Here is a 16,326-nt window from a genome sequence, read left to right as displayed (position 1 = left end):
CCGCGCTCCCTACCAGGCCGACCACGGAGGCGCGGACAGAGGTACCTGCTCAAGATCGATATGGATTCTGCGATCTGCGTTGAGTGGTGCCTGGATCCACTGAAAGAGGATACTGGGAGAGCTAGAAGATGGAACCGAACCTGAGGAACACCCGATCGACTCCATGGCAGGGCTGCTGTCGCCTGCCACATCCCACCACCGTACACCGGCATCTCCATCCCGTTGTTTGCTGTAGCCCGCTAGTCACTCGACGGGAGCAGGGACGCCGCGGGTCGGAGGAGCGGGTCCACGCCGCTGCATGGGTCCGCCGTGGCTGCGGGTCGGGCCGCACTGCAGCCAGGGCCCGCCTCTGCCGAGGAGCCGAGCGCGCGTGGGGGAAGGGGCCGACGCCGCCGGTCGAGGAAAGGGCGGATTAGCGCCGCCGCGGATCGAGGAAGGAGCGGGGCCGCGCCACCGCGGGTCGGGGAAGGGGCGAGGCCGCACGCCGCCGGTCGGGGAGGAGCTGGGCACTGGCCGCCCGACGCCGGGGCGCCTGGCCGCCCCTTTGTTCCGTCCGTGCGAGCTCCGGTGAAAGGGATGGGGGGCAAAAGAGGAAGAAAATGGTTCCAAACTCATCGGATGGCGAGTGAGTCGTGTTTCATAATGGCAAGCTGACGAAGCCCCGTTTTGCGATGGCAAATCACCGAAGCCTACTTTCCATGATGGTCGAATTCCAAAAAGACCCTTAACTTGTGTGTAGAAAGTACAATTCCATCCTTTTTCCACGAATATTTGATCATAACTCGTCCTGCTGCTAAAAACCTGTGCAATCTGCCAGTTTTGGCAGGCCCTTCTGCAATGGCTCATCCGCTCATGGCTGTACACCAGGGTTCAATCTCTAGCCAAATTAGCCTACGCAGGGACCGGGAATGCAGTAGGAATTTTTAGGGTCTACTAGATCACAAGGATTTGCTTCACAGAACTCCCTTTCCAAACAGGCCAGGTTTTCAGTAATCCGGGACCTTTTTTTCAAATTCAAATTTATCCTATCTCCATTTCAAAAAAAAATTTGAAATAGGTAAACTTGATAGTGGAAGATCTTGTTACTGAGATAGTGGCGGAACAGAGTTGATATTTCAAAGTTCAAAAATTCATACTTGGTTGCGGTCCCCTGGAAAAATGTCACCGTCGTTTACCGGGAGATGAAACCTAAGCAGCGGCGTTTACTGCCTGAGCAAATTTTCCTACTGTTGACAACAACAGACCCTACAGCTACAGGGTTACCTTTTTATCTGTCCCAATCGTGTACATCAAAACCTGGGCCATTTTTCTTTTATGAAACAGGAGGGGTGAAAGCCCCTACTAGATTTTTTTTTAAAATAAAAGGAAGGAGCGAAGAGCAAACCAAGTACAGATTTCAAGAAAAAAAGGTAAAAAAAAATAAGGACATGTTTGGATTGGAGGATTTTCATAGGAATTTCAAATAAATCCAATTTTTATGTTTTGCTTACATTACATGGTGTTTGGAATGGAGGAAATAAAACATTCACTTGGAGCTCTTGAAAAAATTTCTTACATGTGAACGGAGGGACGAGCAAGTCCTTATTCACTGGAATGGGAGAATAAACATGTTCTTATATTCCTGTTCCAAACACCCATTCCTATAAAGTTCCTATGTTTTTTATTCCCATGTTTTCTACCTACACTCATTTACTATTCTCTTTTCTTCTTTTCCTCTGTTTTACATTCCTCCGTTCCAAACAGACCCTAAAGAGGATTACACAAAGGCTTCTAGCCATAAATTTATACTTGAATGAAAACAAGCTTTTGCTCTTAGAATAACTAGAGCAAATTCTTTCTCGAAGACCGCCTTGCATCTTTGCACTGAGTGTGGAACATTGCTGAAAATGTTGTTATTACGCATCGTCCAAATGGCCCAGCACATTGTGATTATAATCTCCATGAAGAAAGGAAGTTGAAGTTGATCTCTGAAACTTTCCAAGATTTCAAAAGGGCCACTGTTAGGGGGTATAAACAGGTTCGGAGAAAACCAGCAAGCCGAAGCAAAAGGCAATCCAGCATCCGGTGAATGAGATCCACTTGAACAGCCAGGGAGCAAAGAACACAGTTGTGGCCATCTAGATGCATATTCTTGCATTTAAGAAGTGCTCTGGTACTTAACCGATCCTTTAGGAGAAGCCAGAAAAAGAATTTTCTTTTGCTTTGACAAGCAGACTCCCATAACCACTTGAAAGCTCTATGAACATGCTGATGGCTTAGTAAGCTGCTTATAAACCTTGCTAGAGGAAATTGAGGAAAAGATTGAATTGTTGTAATTTTGCAGATATAAGTGACATGCTTCCAACATATCTATTCCCAATTGGAAAATAAAGGGAAATATCCCCACAAAAGGATAACATGAAGATCCCCATATATAGATCCAAATATCAGTATCTTGTTGCAGCTGTAGTCCATGGAGGTTAATGGAGAAAAACTGGAATTGTGCATAGGCTTTAGCAGACAGAGGCACATGTTTGAATATTATTCTTATACTTGATTGTAGACAGTGATGTAGTGTCTTGATTCGAGATTAAAAAAAAGTGAAACTGAGTAGTAATTAATTATTCCCTTTACATGGTGAGAAGCTCTAAGTGCTTGAACCTCATTCTTATTTTTTCTATCTCGTTCTTATTTTTTCATACGAGATTCGAACCTAGCCTGTAGAACTTGTGTGAAGCGAAACTAATACATCTCCAGTTGTTACCACGCTGTCGTAGCTACTGACGCCACGCGGTCGTAGCTACTGACGGAGTGACAGTGTTGCTGACTGTTGGAAAACGGTGGTTTTCAACGGGTGGGACAAGGAGATAGGCGCGGGTGGGTCACCCGGACGAGAGCCCCGGGCGAAGGTGTGTAAGATGGAGAGTGGGTCCGGACCAATTTAGGGTTTCAAAAATGCTTTCAACTAACTTCTCCTTATTTTATAGGACACTGCTTACTAAGACTACTCTTTATAATTTTACTCTTTGACGGTTACAGTACGTCCTCGGAATATTCATATACTAATACAAACTGATAAGGGTAATTTGGGCGTCTTCTTCTTCAACCGCTTCTGCTCGATGGGCCGCAACCATGAGTCCGTCTATGGCCCACGGTCCGGCACCGCCGCCCTTCAGGAAGTCCCTCGACTCTCGAAGCCTTCGTCTGGGGTGGCCTTCGCCCGTACCTGCGCGCCGACTCTTCGTAGCCTCCACAGGTGTCGCCCGAGCCTTCGCCATAGGCTGCATCCGGGTGCCTTCGCTCCGGTCGCCGGAGCCTCCGCCTCGGACCGCGTTCGGGTGCCTTCGTCGTAGCCTCTAGACCTCTGCCCTGAACGGCCGATCAGGCAGAAGCTGCCATCTTCTTTTCCTACACGTCATTCATAAAATTCGTTAACCGTTAGCTCTCATTACTGCTTTGGTCCCCGGCCTCCGTGACTCATAACCGTGTCCCAACAGTTCCCCCCCCCCTTGAGGGCTTGGTCTGATGCTGGCGGGCCTTGCCCTCAAAACATAGTCCTCGGGCTCTGAGGCGTTGAGGCTCTTGCGCATGCAGCACATGGAGGCTCTTCCCCCCTGGGATGCCTGGATCAGACCGTTACGCTGGTGACGTGTCGCTATTTGATTTGCCGTGGTGGCTGTGAAACCGACGCGGTTTGAACAGACGTGACCGTTGGCCTCGGAAATCGGAGCGTCGTGGCGAGGGCTATATAAGGGACGGTAGGTGAAGGCCCCCCGTCCCTATCCTAGCCATCGCTTTCGCTGCTGTCGCTTCCTAGTTGGTTTTTGCCTTCGCTCCCCTCTTGTGCTGTTTCTGAGTTTTAGAAGTGGCTACGCCTGTCAATCCTCCTCCGCGCTGGACTTCTTTCTTTGGGCCGTACCATCCCCTTCTTAGTGTTAGGTCTAGTGGGTGGTCCGCGTGGTTTGAGGAGTGCATGATTGTTAGTACGGAGGCGCTGGGGCTTGAAGAGGATCTTTCTAGAGTTGAGGGGTCCATCGTAGACTTGATCACCACTGAAGAGGCATAAGACATGGCCAACACCTCCAAGACAAGGGATTTGGGCCTTCGCTCATGACCAAAGACATGATCGAGGATTTGTAGAAGTTGGGCTGCTTTGGGGATGCTGAGGTGAAGCCTCCGGATGGGGAGACGATTCCTAAGCCAAAGGCTGCTGATGCCATCGTCTTTAGGGATTTCTTCCTCTGCGACCTTCGCTTTCCGGCGGCGCGCTTCCTTCGCCAAGTGTTGGAGGCGTTTGAGGTACAACTTCACCATCTAATGCCCAATGGGATAGTTACGCTGAGCAAGTTTTGCTAGGCATGCTTGTCTTATAGCACGGAGCCTAACATTGGTACTTTCTGTGAGTACTACGAGCTCTAGCGCCAGCCCAAGCGAGTCGACGAAGATTAGCTGGTGGTGCAGTATGGGAGCTGCGCTTTTATGCCATGAAGGGCCTAGAGGGGCGAAAAGTTGGAGATCTCCTTCGCCCAGAAGAACAAGTGGTCAAAGGATTGGATGCAATATTGGTTCTATGTGAGGACCGGAGACATGTCATCTATTGGCTCAGATGGGAAGAAGAACACCCGCTACCCGCTGGCCTCCATAATCACCCCAATGAAACCTTTGACCTAGGGAACCCCAGGTCTGGGGACTAAAGAAGGTCGCGAAGCGTGTGATAGGTCCTTCGCTCTGGCCTACCAGTACTTCAGAGGTCGTGACTTGGTCGAGGAGATGGTGGCGGCTAACTGCTGGCCCCTCAGAAGGAATAGGCCTGCTATGACCATAGAGATGGTTAGCCTGCTTGTGTTTGGTGAAGGTATCGGGGTCCCTTTCCCACACTTCGGCTTTGAGAAGAAGAAGGGCCGCGCTGCGAAGAAGCTTGAAAGTGCAACCAAGCCCTAATTATGGGTTTTGATGATAATGACCACATAATTAGAGAACTAATGAGATTTATCGAGATGACAAGCAGGGAATTTATATTCGAGAATGCTACACGAAATGGATGAGCTCCAATTACAAATATAGATGGCTTCAAACTCAAAAGAGGTTTAAGATTTTTTTATGTCTTGAATTTGAGTATAGAAAAAGCCGTACTATAAAGGGAGACATAATACTTAAGCTAATATGTGCTACTAAGTGCTTAAACAACTACAAGCATCCTCAGATTCATAGCCAAGATGGTCTACACTTTACTATTACCCTTGCTATCTTGCGTGGTGCGAGCTCCGTCTCGCCCGACCCCTTGGGTGCGAGCACTGTCTCGCCCGACCCCTTGGGTGCGGGCTTTGTCTCGCCTGACCTCTAGGCCATGGGCTCTGTCTCACCTGACCTCAAGGCCACGGGCTTCATCTCGCCTGACCCCTTGGGTGCGGTGACCGTTGGGGGCTGGGGGGTATATATATACCTTTCTCCTTCCTTCCCAATGGTAACCTACTCTCTTCTTCCTCACTTCAGTATGCCCAAAATAGAGCAAGAGCTCTCTCTCTATCACTTCATTGTTGACCTCAATCCCCTAAACAAATCCATTGATTTCCCTATCAATCCTTGAGGAAAAAGGGTCCAAAACTCGATTAGAGAGCATCTCCATTGATTCCAAAACTCTAAAGAGCACTTGGTTCACGTTTTAGTCGGCGGTTCTTGGAGCTTGGCTCCTAGCCAGCTAGAGCATCGCCTATGGAGCTTGCCAACTTGTGTGGTAGCCCCGGAAGGTTTGTAACCACTTCTTGCAGCGAGTAAAATCACCCCTTGTCTCAAGAGTTCACTCTCTTGACTTAAGAACGAGGTAGGGTTGCAAATCCCTAAGCCTTAGTGGTATACCTCAACAACATGCACTTAGGCAAGCCTTGGTGGTGAGCTAAACCATGGGATAAATCCTTGTGTCATCTTGTGCTTGTGTTGCTACACTTGTGTTCTTATTGTTGTTGAGGTGATTTCTAGAGTTTGAGGCCGATCTACTTGTGTGTGGTGTTTCCACCACTTTCAGTTATTGATCTATGATCTACTACCCTATATGAAGCTATGAAATTTATCCGATCTAAATTTTGTTGGGTAGATTTTGAACTGTGAACTAATCTCTCCTGCAGTTACGATAGTGCCGCTGTTTGGTGCGGTAGTGCTGCTGTGCGGCAGTGCCATGCTCACAGAGCGACAGTGTCGTGGGTGAATTTGACTTTGGTTTGAGTTGAATTATAGGCCTATTCACTCCCCTCTAGGTGTACTAGAGATCCTACAAAGCTAGTGAAGTCTGCGGAGGTAGGGGCGTGTGAGATACTGGGCGAGATGTCTGATAGAGAGTATCTGGTGCACCGGGCCATTGCTGGTACGATGCCCTGGTTTAATAGAGTCTTTGAAGAATTCAGGATCCACCACAAGGAACATGAAGTTCCTACGAAGGTGTACAAGTCCATAGAGGACAAGGCGAGGAAGGCCGCCACCAAGAATACAATTGATGTGGCGGAGGCGAGTAAGAGGAAAGGGGCTACTACGTCCAAGGTCACTACCAAGAGGCAGAAGACCAGGGCCAATTCTACTGATGCGTCCGCGGCTGCCTCCGCTAATCATGACGAGGAGGTTGCTGAGAACATTGGTGGGGGCTCTAGCTCCGCTATTGCCAGGACAAGAGGCTAGCGCTCTGCCGCCTCCTTGGATCTTGACAGCAATGATTTGGCGGATAACGCGCTCCAAGGTACGCGCGGTGCCCTTGCTGCTAAGCCCTCCACTGTGGTGCCTATGCCCGGTGTTTTGGGTGATGAAACCCCCAACTCTGAGGGCGATGGTGCTGGTGATGGCGATGCTTCTCCGCCTAGAGAGGGGGAGACCGCTGGTACTGGCCTTCGCCAACCTATGACTGGTCTTAACGAGGTGTCTAAGGACGAGGCAGAGGCAAGCTCTCCTGTTGCCTCACCTTAGGGCATAGGGTTTAAGGCCACTAGACACCATGCCGAGGGTGCTGGGTGCTCAGGCAGCGTCCCGAGTCCTTTGCATCTTGGTAGGTCACTTTCTAGCTTTGCTTTTCCTTTAGTAGTTGAGCTTTCTTATTTTATGGGGACTTGTTTTCTATTTTTCCACGAGGCTTGATAGAGGCCCTTGGAAGGACTAATGAGAACCCTGATGATGCTTTGGGTGTGGACCTCGCCCGGATTGGCTTGGGAGCCCCTCTAAAGCCTCCGCTTGGGGTCCAACTCCTCGTCCATCTGGTGCTAGCTTGGATGGTGGCAAAGGTTTCTTTTTGTTTCTTGTTTTTTGTTTTTGCATTATTTTTATATTTGGTCTTTGCTGATTTTGTTCGCTATTCTAGGTGCCTTCGACAACATAATAAGTGGGTGGGCAGATGTCCTTGAAGCTATTTATAAGGATATAGGATGTTGTTCTTCCTATATCCCTTATTGCATTACTTTTTGTCTTACGTTTCTTACACGTAAATTTGCTGCTAGGCCGCCTTTTTGTGGCTTACTTCAAGTTACTGCGGATGACCTTGGAGCAGCAATATGTGGTATGTTTTTTTTATTCTCGGCTTGTTACTCTACTCTTTTTGTGGCTGACGCTTGTTTGGGCAGAGTCATTATCTTTTGGAGGCCATTGAAGAGCATGGCTGAAAGGTCCTAATGGCTAGAGGGGGGTGAATAGCCTAATAAAAATTTCTACAACAACACTTAACAAAAAGGTTAGACAATTATGAGGCGAAGCAAGAGATGCGCTAGCCTACTCAAAATGCAAGCCACCTACCACAATTCTAGTTTAGATAGTCTCTATTCACACAATAGCTATGACACTACCCTATGTTAGTGTGCTCTCAAAGGCTAACTAAAGAGCCACACCAACCAAGCAAGCAAGCTCTCACAACTAGCTACACTAAAGAGCTTGACAACTAGTTTGCGGTAATGTAAAGAGAGTGATCAAGAAAGTTATACCGCTGTGTAGATAAAGGAACCAATCAATCACAAGAGTGAATAATAATGAAGACTAATTACCTCGGAATCAAAGAATGAACACAATGAATTTTTACCGAGGTTCACTTGCTTGTCGGCAAGCTAGTCCTCGTTGTGGTGATTCACTCACTTGGAGGTTCACGCGCTAATTAGCTTCACATGCCAAACCCTCAATAGGGTGCTGCACAACCAACACAAGATGAGGATCACACAAGCCACGAGCAATCCACTAGAGTACCTTTTGGCTCTCCACCGGGGAAAGGTCAAGAACCCCTCACAATCACCACGATCGGAGCCGGAGACAATCACCACTCTCCGCTCGATGATCCTCACTGCTCCAAGCCGTCTAGGTGATGACAACCACCAAGAGTAACAAGCAAAACCCACAGCGAAACACGAACAGCAAGTGCCTCTAGATGCAAACACTCAAGCAATGCACTTGGATTCTCTCCCAATCTCACAAAGATGATGAATCAATGATGGAGATGAGTGGAAGGGCTTTGGCTAAGCTTACAAGGTTGCTATGTCAATGCAAATGGCCAAGAGAGCGAGCTTGAACCGGCCATGGGGCTTAAATAGAAGCCCCCACGAAATAGAGCCATTGTACCCCTACACTGGGTATAGCGCAGGGTGACCGGACGCTCCGATCCGATCGATCGAACACTGGCCTTTAGCGTCCGGTCACGTGATTGACGCCACATGTCCCCTACTTTAAATACTATTCGCCTGATCCCAACGGTCAAGAGATGACCAGACGCGTCAGTTAGAAAGTGACCAGACACTAGACCTCAGCGTCTGGTCGTTTCTAGTAAGGTTCCAAACGCGAATTTTCACGATCGGACGCGTCCGGTCATGCCCGACCAGACTAACCTAGCGTCTGGTCACTTATTATCTCCTCTGTGCGCCTCACATCAGCGTACGTCAGCACTGACCGGATGCACTCTGCCAGTGTTCGGTCGCAGAGTGACCCAGCATTCGGTCATTTGACCAACGCCAGCGTCTTTGCTGTTACACCTAACCGGACATGCCGGTCCAACTGTGGCCAGCGTCCGGTCACGTCCAGTGACCTCCATCTTTTCTGTCTAGGGCATCGGTGGAGTTTCTTACCCTTGCTCCCAAACTTCACCACCCTTGATCAAATGTGCCAACCACCAAGTGTATCACCTTGTGCACATGTGTTAGCATATTTTCACAAACATTTTCAAGGGTGTTAGCACTCCACTAGATCCTAAATGCATATGCAATGAGTTAGAGCATCTAGTGGCACTTTGATAACCACATTCTGATATGAGTTTCACCCCTCTTAATAGTACGGCTATCAAACCTAAATGTAATCATATTCTCTAAGTGTCTTGATCACTAAAACAAAATGGCTCCTACAATTTATACCTTTGCCTTGAGCCTTTTGTTTTTCTCTTTCTTCTTTTCAAGTCCAAGCACTTGATCACCACCATGGCATCACCGTCGTCATGTCATGATCTTCATTTGCTTCTCCATTTGGAATGTGCTACCTATCTCATGATCACTTGATAAACTAGGTTAGTACTTAGGGTTTCATCAATTCACCAAAACCAAACTAGAGCTTTTAGTGGCATGCGGGAGGTGGTCGACCGCAATTTGTCCATCGAGGCCATGAAGAATGAAGTGGAGACTCTAGTGGCCGAGAAGACTCAGCTTGAGGGGGAGATTGGTGGCCTTCGCACAGCCCATGCTGAACTAGAGGAGCTCCAAAAGAAGGTTGACTCGCTGAGTAAGAAGGTTGAGGGGGCAAAGGCTGCGGAGTAACTGGCTGCTGAACATGCCTTGAAGGCCATTGAGGCAAGCGACAACCTTCGGAGGGTGGTGGATGCTGAGAGGGAGAGTGGTGTTGCTCTAAAGGTGCAAGTAGATGTGCTATCTAAGCGCCTTGAGGATGCCAAGTCCATCGGTCTGACGATGGTTGAGCTTTATGTGGGGGCACTCGAGCAGTTCGGAGGCTCCATGCCGCTGTTGCCTTCTAAGCCTTCAGCCTTCAACATCTTCTCGTGGTTGAAAGCCAACTTCATGAAGCTGCCTAACTTCATTGGGGGTGCTGTGGATTTTGGAGCTTTGCCCTCCGCTACAAATCTTTCAAAGATATTGGCGCAAGATGGATGCCTGCACACGAGGGGCGTGAAGGAGAGAGACCTTGAGGGCCCGGCCGACCTTGGGGCGACTTCGCGCGATATCCATAGATCGGTCCACCATTTCATGAAGTCATTCTGGGTGAGATTTGGCTGAGCAGAGGATCGCTCTATGGCGGAGGCACGCCAGGCCGAGGTTAGTTTTTTCATTTATAAATTGTTTGTTTATGTTAGGTACTTTACTGCTTGCTTGCTGTTTTTATACCTTGGTATTATTTTCTACAGGAGTTGCAGAAGAAAGAGGCTGCACATGGAGTTGCTGGTGCACGATCTTTGTCGGCTGTGGAGGCACCAGCTCCGAAGGCTCCATCTCTGGCTGCTAAGGCCCTGAATCCCCTAGAGCCCATGACTGCTCCTGCTGATCTAGAGGTGTAGTGTAGGTTTTAGTTTTCTTTTAGGCTTAGTCGAAGGCGATGTGCCATAGTTGTATATATTTAGGTCTAAATTGTGAACTTGTCCTGCGTAGGTCTCCTTCATTGGGATAGTGCAGGACTGCCTCCTATTACTATGTATCAAGATGACATTTATGTTAATGGTGAATTATGGCAATATTGGCGGGAAACTTTTCCCCATCGTTCTGTTGATGATATGCTTGCTTTTGTAAAGTATGATATTGACAATGAGCGTGCAAAGTTTACTAGGTCGCTGGCTTGGCGAGGGCGTCATGCTTAGTTTTTTTTATTGACTTGTTTGGCTGGCCTTCACACCTTTGTAATTGTTTTTTGGGAGGCCTTGGTGCCTTTTCTTTTTGTTTTGCTACCTTCGGGCTTTTGTACTATTGCGCTTCTGATGCACTGCTGTTTGTAACTGTATCTATTTTGTAATAAACTTTTCCTTGATTGTTTAACTATGTTTTTCTTATTACAAGGAGTTCCTATTAAGATTTTTGAGTAGGCCAAAGGGTTACATTTTCTTGTGCCTTGATTTCTCTTCTCGCCTCAACCTCTTTCTTTTCTGACCGACATTGAATACGAGCCTGTGCTTTAGCGCGAAGGATCTGGTGGATTGTTTTTTTATGTCGGGCGCCTTGTGGAGGCTTTGGTGCTTGTTCTGCCGCTCTGGCCTCCATCACTACTGCTGCTTGGAGTTGACAAGGGAGCTCTTGCATGTCGCAATGGAGGAACTCAGGTGCTCGTGTTTGATCTTGTTGATGCTACAAAGGCTTTGGTGCAATTCATGCATTCATCAGAGATGTTGGCTTTAATTCTTGCTGCTTCTCAAGAGGCCATAGAGCAATTTAGGCAAGCAATGGAGGTTGAAGAAGCATTTCTTGGACGCTGGTCTGGCTTGTGCTTGGATTTTCTTGCTTTTGCCTTCGGCTATGCTGGAGCAGCTACGGTCCTGTCGAACATGGTTGATGTCGGGTTGCGCCAGATGGTGTCTTTGGTTGCGGGGGGATGTTATGAGTCTTCATGCGATACCCTCCAGCAACCTTTGACACTAACTAGCTGCTGCTGAACTCATGTTACACCAGGCCATGCGGAGGCTTTACGACATCGGTTGGACGATGCGTACAACCCGAACGTGGCCTTCACCGGGCAACGCGAGCTACTGGATTTATGAGTCTTCGCATGATACCTCCTGGTCCCTCATTTCTAAGGAAACTTTGGCCTCCATCTTTTCTCTATGCTAGCTCTGTAGTGTGCTATCTTTTGGCTGGTTGGTTTCCCCTCTGACGCTCTTCTAGGGGAAGTGGTATGGAGATGCACTGACTGGGTCTGTTGTGACAGCGAGGTGGCGGGTTTTATAGCCTGCCCATTGTATGTTTTTGATAACTCTTGGTGGTTGCCGGTGTTTATTGCTTGGATATGTTTTAAAGTTGAGATTTCCCTGTACCTGGCGTATGCTCTGGCCTTTACTATTTGTCGGTGTAGAAAGTGACCAACACATAAATATTTGTAGTTTTGTTGTATGTTGTGATCGAAGGTGGCCAACACTCAATGACATAGGGTTTATACTGGTTCAGGCAACGTGCCCTATGTCCATTTTGAGTCGGTCGGTGACTTTATTCCTGAGCCCAGGTGCTCAAAGTTTGCTGTGGGGTTACAAACGAAAGGGAGAAAGATAGGGGATACAAGAGGTCTGGTCGGACTCTGGTCTAAAGGGCCGAGAGTGACGGGAGCCCCGCTATGTGCTAAGTGTTTGAGCATGTGCTTGGTATAACTTTAGAGTATCTAAAGTTAGAGAGGGTGAATCAATGTAAGTGAACTGATCGATCTCCCTGTTGGAAGAGAGCGCATCCCTATTTATAGATGAAGGGGATTGCCTTACAAGTGAGAGGGAGAGAGTACGTATGCTGCTAAGTCTTGCTACCTACGCTGGCGGGTACAAGATGATGGTAGGCGCCCATAATACTATTTAATGTTAGATGCACGTGGGAGGTTGCGTCGTCTTCTTCTGGTATGGCAGATGTCGGTGCTTGCCACACTATTGATACCCAGAGGTATGCAAGGGGTTTTACCATGTTCACCTAGTATGGTAAATGCCGGTGCCCAAAACACTGTTGATGCCTCAGAGGCATGTGGGGGAGCCTTACTGTGTTTGTCTGGTATGAGAGTTGATGGTGCCCACAACACTGTAGGGAAAATGTCGGCGCCTACAACACTGCTTAGGTTCTGTCATGTCATATGGTACTATCCGACAGGTGTACAGGGTACGGTCCTTGGTATTGTGTTTGACTTGAGTGCCCTGCCTTACTTTCTCCATCTGTTTCCTAGTCCTTACTGAGCGGGCGTCCCCGGTCAGTTGGTTCTAGTCGGCTCTGATTGCATCAGTCAAAGAAGAGCTATAAGTAGGGGTGCGATGTGTTCCCAGTCGAAGAAGTGGGTCAGAGTCAGAAGTGGTGTTTGGCCAGGCCTTTTGGTCGGAGAGGCCATCCAGAGGTGGGCCGATGTCAGAAGCGAGCGTTGTTACTCTTTTGTGAGGCCTTCCAGGTGGAGAGGCAGGCCGGAGTCGAAAGCGGGCGTCGTTCCTCCTCAGCCAGGCCTTCTGGTCAGAGATTGGATTGTCCTTCTGGCTTGTCATTTAAGTATTTTGGGCCAGCCCAAGAGTTGCGCATCATTCACAATGTTGTCTGCTAGGTCGAGCCTTTGCTGGGAAGCCGGTCTATGAGGGACCCTGGGTTTATGAACCCAACAGGAGCCTCCGAGCCCTCGAGCGATTCAGGTAGAATCATCTAGGGGATTTTTGTCTTGATGATGGGTGCGTGTGAGCGCACCCGCAGGTGTAGCCCCCGAGCCCCTGGGCGATTTGGGTAGAATCGTCTGTGGGGTTTTTCGTGTTGCCAGCGAGGGAAGTTTTGTTTTGTCAATGGGTGTGCACGAGCGCACCCGTAGGTGTAGCCTCGAGCCCTCGGGTGATTCGGGTAGGATTGCTTGGGGTTTTTTTTGTCAGCGGGTGTGTGTGCGTGCATTTTAGTCAAGACAGAGTCATCAACCAAGGTGTCATGCACAGTCGAGGCAGTTTTTTAGGGATCGAGTAAGATGGAGCTCATGGATCCTGGCGTCAGATGTAGCCGAGGGATCAGTCAAGACAGACTCATGGACCCATCTTGTGCAGCCATGGCAGTTGTCTCTAGCGATTGGGCGAGACGAAGCTGGCGGATCTTGGCATTGGATGTAGCCGAGGGATCAAAATAGACTCGTGGATCTAGGCATCGGGCGCGCTAAGACGGACTCGTAGATCCAGGCGTTGGGCGCGTCGAGGGATTTGGGCAAGTCGGAGTCACAGACCCAGGCGCAGCCAAGGCATTTTTGGGTGTCTTGAGCCCCTGAGCCCCATTTGGGCTTGGTAGGGGTCGATTTGAGTTTTGTGCGTTATCCCGTCCTCGGTTTCTCACAACCGGAGGGACTAAGCTAACGTCGCTTGCCTCGATGGCTCAGGCTCGAGTGACCCGCTTAGTGAGCTCGCTAACGAGTATGATCGAGTGAAATCTGGGTCCATCATTCATGACGGGGTCGACATAGCCCTCATGTGACATTCCACTGCTCCTTAACCTGCAACTCAGCAGATGCCTGGGTCATTTCGGAGACCAACCCGGGTGGCCCGCTAGCCTCCCCTCGATGGAGATTCTGTGGGTTTGGCAGAGGTTTAGGATCGAATGAGAAGGTTGAGATGACCCTATCTGCTTTGGGGCAGACTGGGCAAGAGCCGCTTGGGGCTCATCTGTGTTTTCTCCCCTGGCTCTATTTGACACGAGGTGGCCTCGAGCCCTTCATGGGCCAGCCTTCGAACCTCGGTCGATCGTTGCACTTGTTGAATGAGGCAACTGTCGCTTCGTGACACAACACAGAGCGTTGTGATGCATTTGACTGCATATGCAATGCTTTAGCCCCTGAGCCCCCGGGCGATTCGGGTAGAATCGTCTAGGGGGCACGGGTGTATGGAATGAATGAATACCTATATGGATGTATGAATGATTATAAAGAAAGAGTGGGGGTTGGTAATGTTACCTTGATGACTCAAGTGATGGGGTTTGAGGAGCTCCAATCAGAAATGTCCGACCAAGATCCACGCTCGTCGTTCGTGATGGAGTCAGCATGGCCCACATGGGGCATCCCTTTGCTCCTTACCTGTCTCTCAGCGTTTGCCTAAGCCATTCAATTAGACTCAGGAAGCCCATTGGTCTCTCTTGGCGGAGATCCCATTGTTTGGGTGTTTTCAAGTCCCGCCTGGGAAGGCAGAGGGCCGCCTACGCATAGTGGTGCCTTGTTTCTTGCACCCACCATGTGGTAGTGGTGGGCCATACCTAGGCCACATCCTGTCTGATCAGGCACCATTCCATTGGGTAGGGTGCATCCCATCGGTCAGGGTGCGTCCCATCGTATCCCATCCGCATTGAATGGGGGAAGGGAGAGGGTTTTTTGCCCCAGTTGTTTTGCCTTTTCCCGATCATCGCGCCTTTCCCAACTACCGTGCCCCTTTCTTTAAGTAGGAGAAGGGAGAGGTGAAAGCTCTAGTTTGGTTTTGGTGAATTGATGAAACCCTAAGTGCTAACCTAGTTTATCAAGTGATCATGATATAGGTAGCACACTCCAAGTGGTGAAGCAAATGAAAATCATAACATGATGATGGTGATGCCATGGTGATGATCAAGTGCTTGGACTTGAAAAGAAGAAAGAGAAACAAAAGGCTCAAGGCAAAGGTATAGATTGTAGGAGCCATTTTGTTTTAGTGATCAAGACACTTAGAGAGTGTGATCACATTTAGGTTTGATAGTCATACTATTAAGAGGGGTGAAACTCATATCGGAATGTGGTTATCAAAGTGCCACTAGATGCTCTAACTCATTGCATATGCATTTAGGATCTAGTGGAGTGCTAACACCCTTGAAAATGTTTGTGAAAATATGCTAACACATGTGCACAAGGTGATACACTTGGTGGTTGGCATATTTGATCAAGGGTGGTGAAGTTTGGAAGCAAGGGTAAGAAACTCCACCGACGCCCTAGACAAAAAAGACGGAGGTCACTGGAAGTGATTGGACGCTGGCCTTGGTTGGACCGGTGCGTCCGGTCAGGTGTAATAGCGAGGATGCTAGCATCGGTCAAATGATCAGACGCTGGGTCGCTCTGCAACTGGACGCTGGCAGGGTGCGTCTGGTCAGTGTTGACGTATGCTAACGTGAGGCGCATAGAGGAGATGTTGAGGGACCGGACACTGGGTGAGTCTGGTCGGGCATGACCGGACGCGTTCGGTCGTGAAAATTCACATTTGGAACCATACTGGAAACGACCGGACGCTGAGGTCCAGCGTTCGGTCACTTTCTAACTGACGCGTCCGGTCATCTCTTGACCGTTGGAATCTGACAAACAGTATTTGAAGCAGGGGACACGTGGCATGAATCACGTGACTGGACGCTGAAGGCCAGCGTCCGATCGATCGTACCGGAGCGTCCGGTCGCCCCGCGCTGTACCCAGTGAAGGGGTACAACATCTCTATTTTGTGGGGGTTTCTATTTAAGCCCCATGGCCAGTTCAAGCTCACTCTCTTGGCCATCTACATTGACATAGCAACCTTGTGAGCTTAGCCAAAGCCCTCCCACTCATCTCCATCATTGATTCATCATCTTTGTGAGATCGGGAGAGAATCCAAGTGCATTGCTTGAGTGTTTGCATCTAGAGGCACTTGGTTTTCGTGTTTCGCTGCAGGATTCGCTTGTTACTCTTGGTGGTTGCCACCACCTAGACGGCTTGGAGCAGCGAGGATCATTGAGCGAA

Source organism: Miscanthus floridulus, chromosome 4 (genome assembly GCF_019320115.1).
Source record: "Miscanthus floridulus cultivar M001 chromosome 4, ASM1932011v1, whole genome shotgun sequence".
Classification (NCBI taxonomy): Eukaryota; Viridiplantae; Streptophyta; class Magnoliopsida; order Poales; family Poaceae; genus Miscanthus; species Miscanthus floridulus.
The sequence above is the reverse complement of the archived record's forward strand: the minus strand, read 5'-3'. Positions refer to the sequence as shown.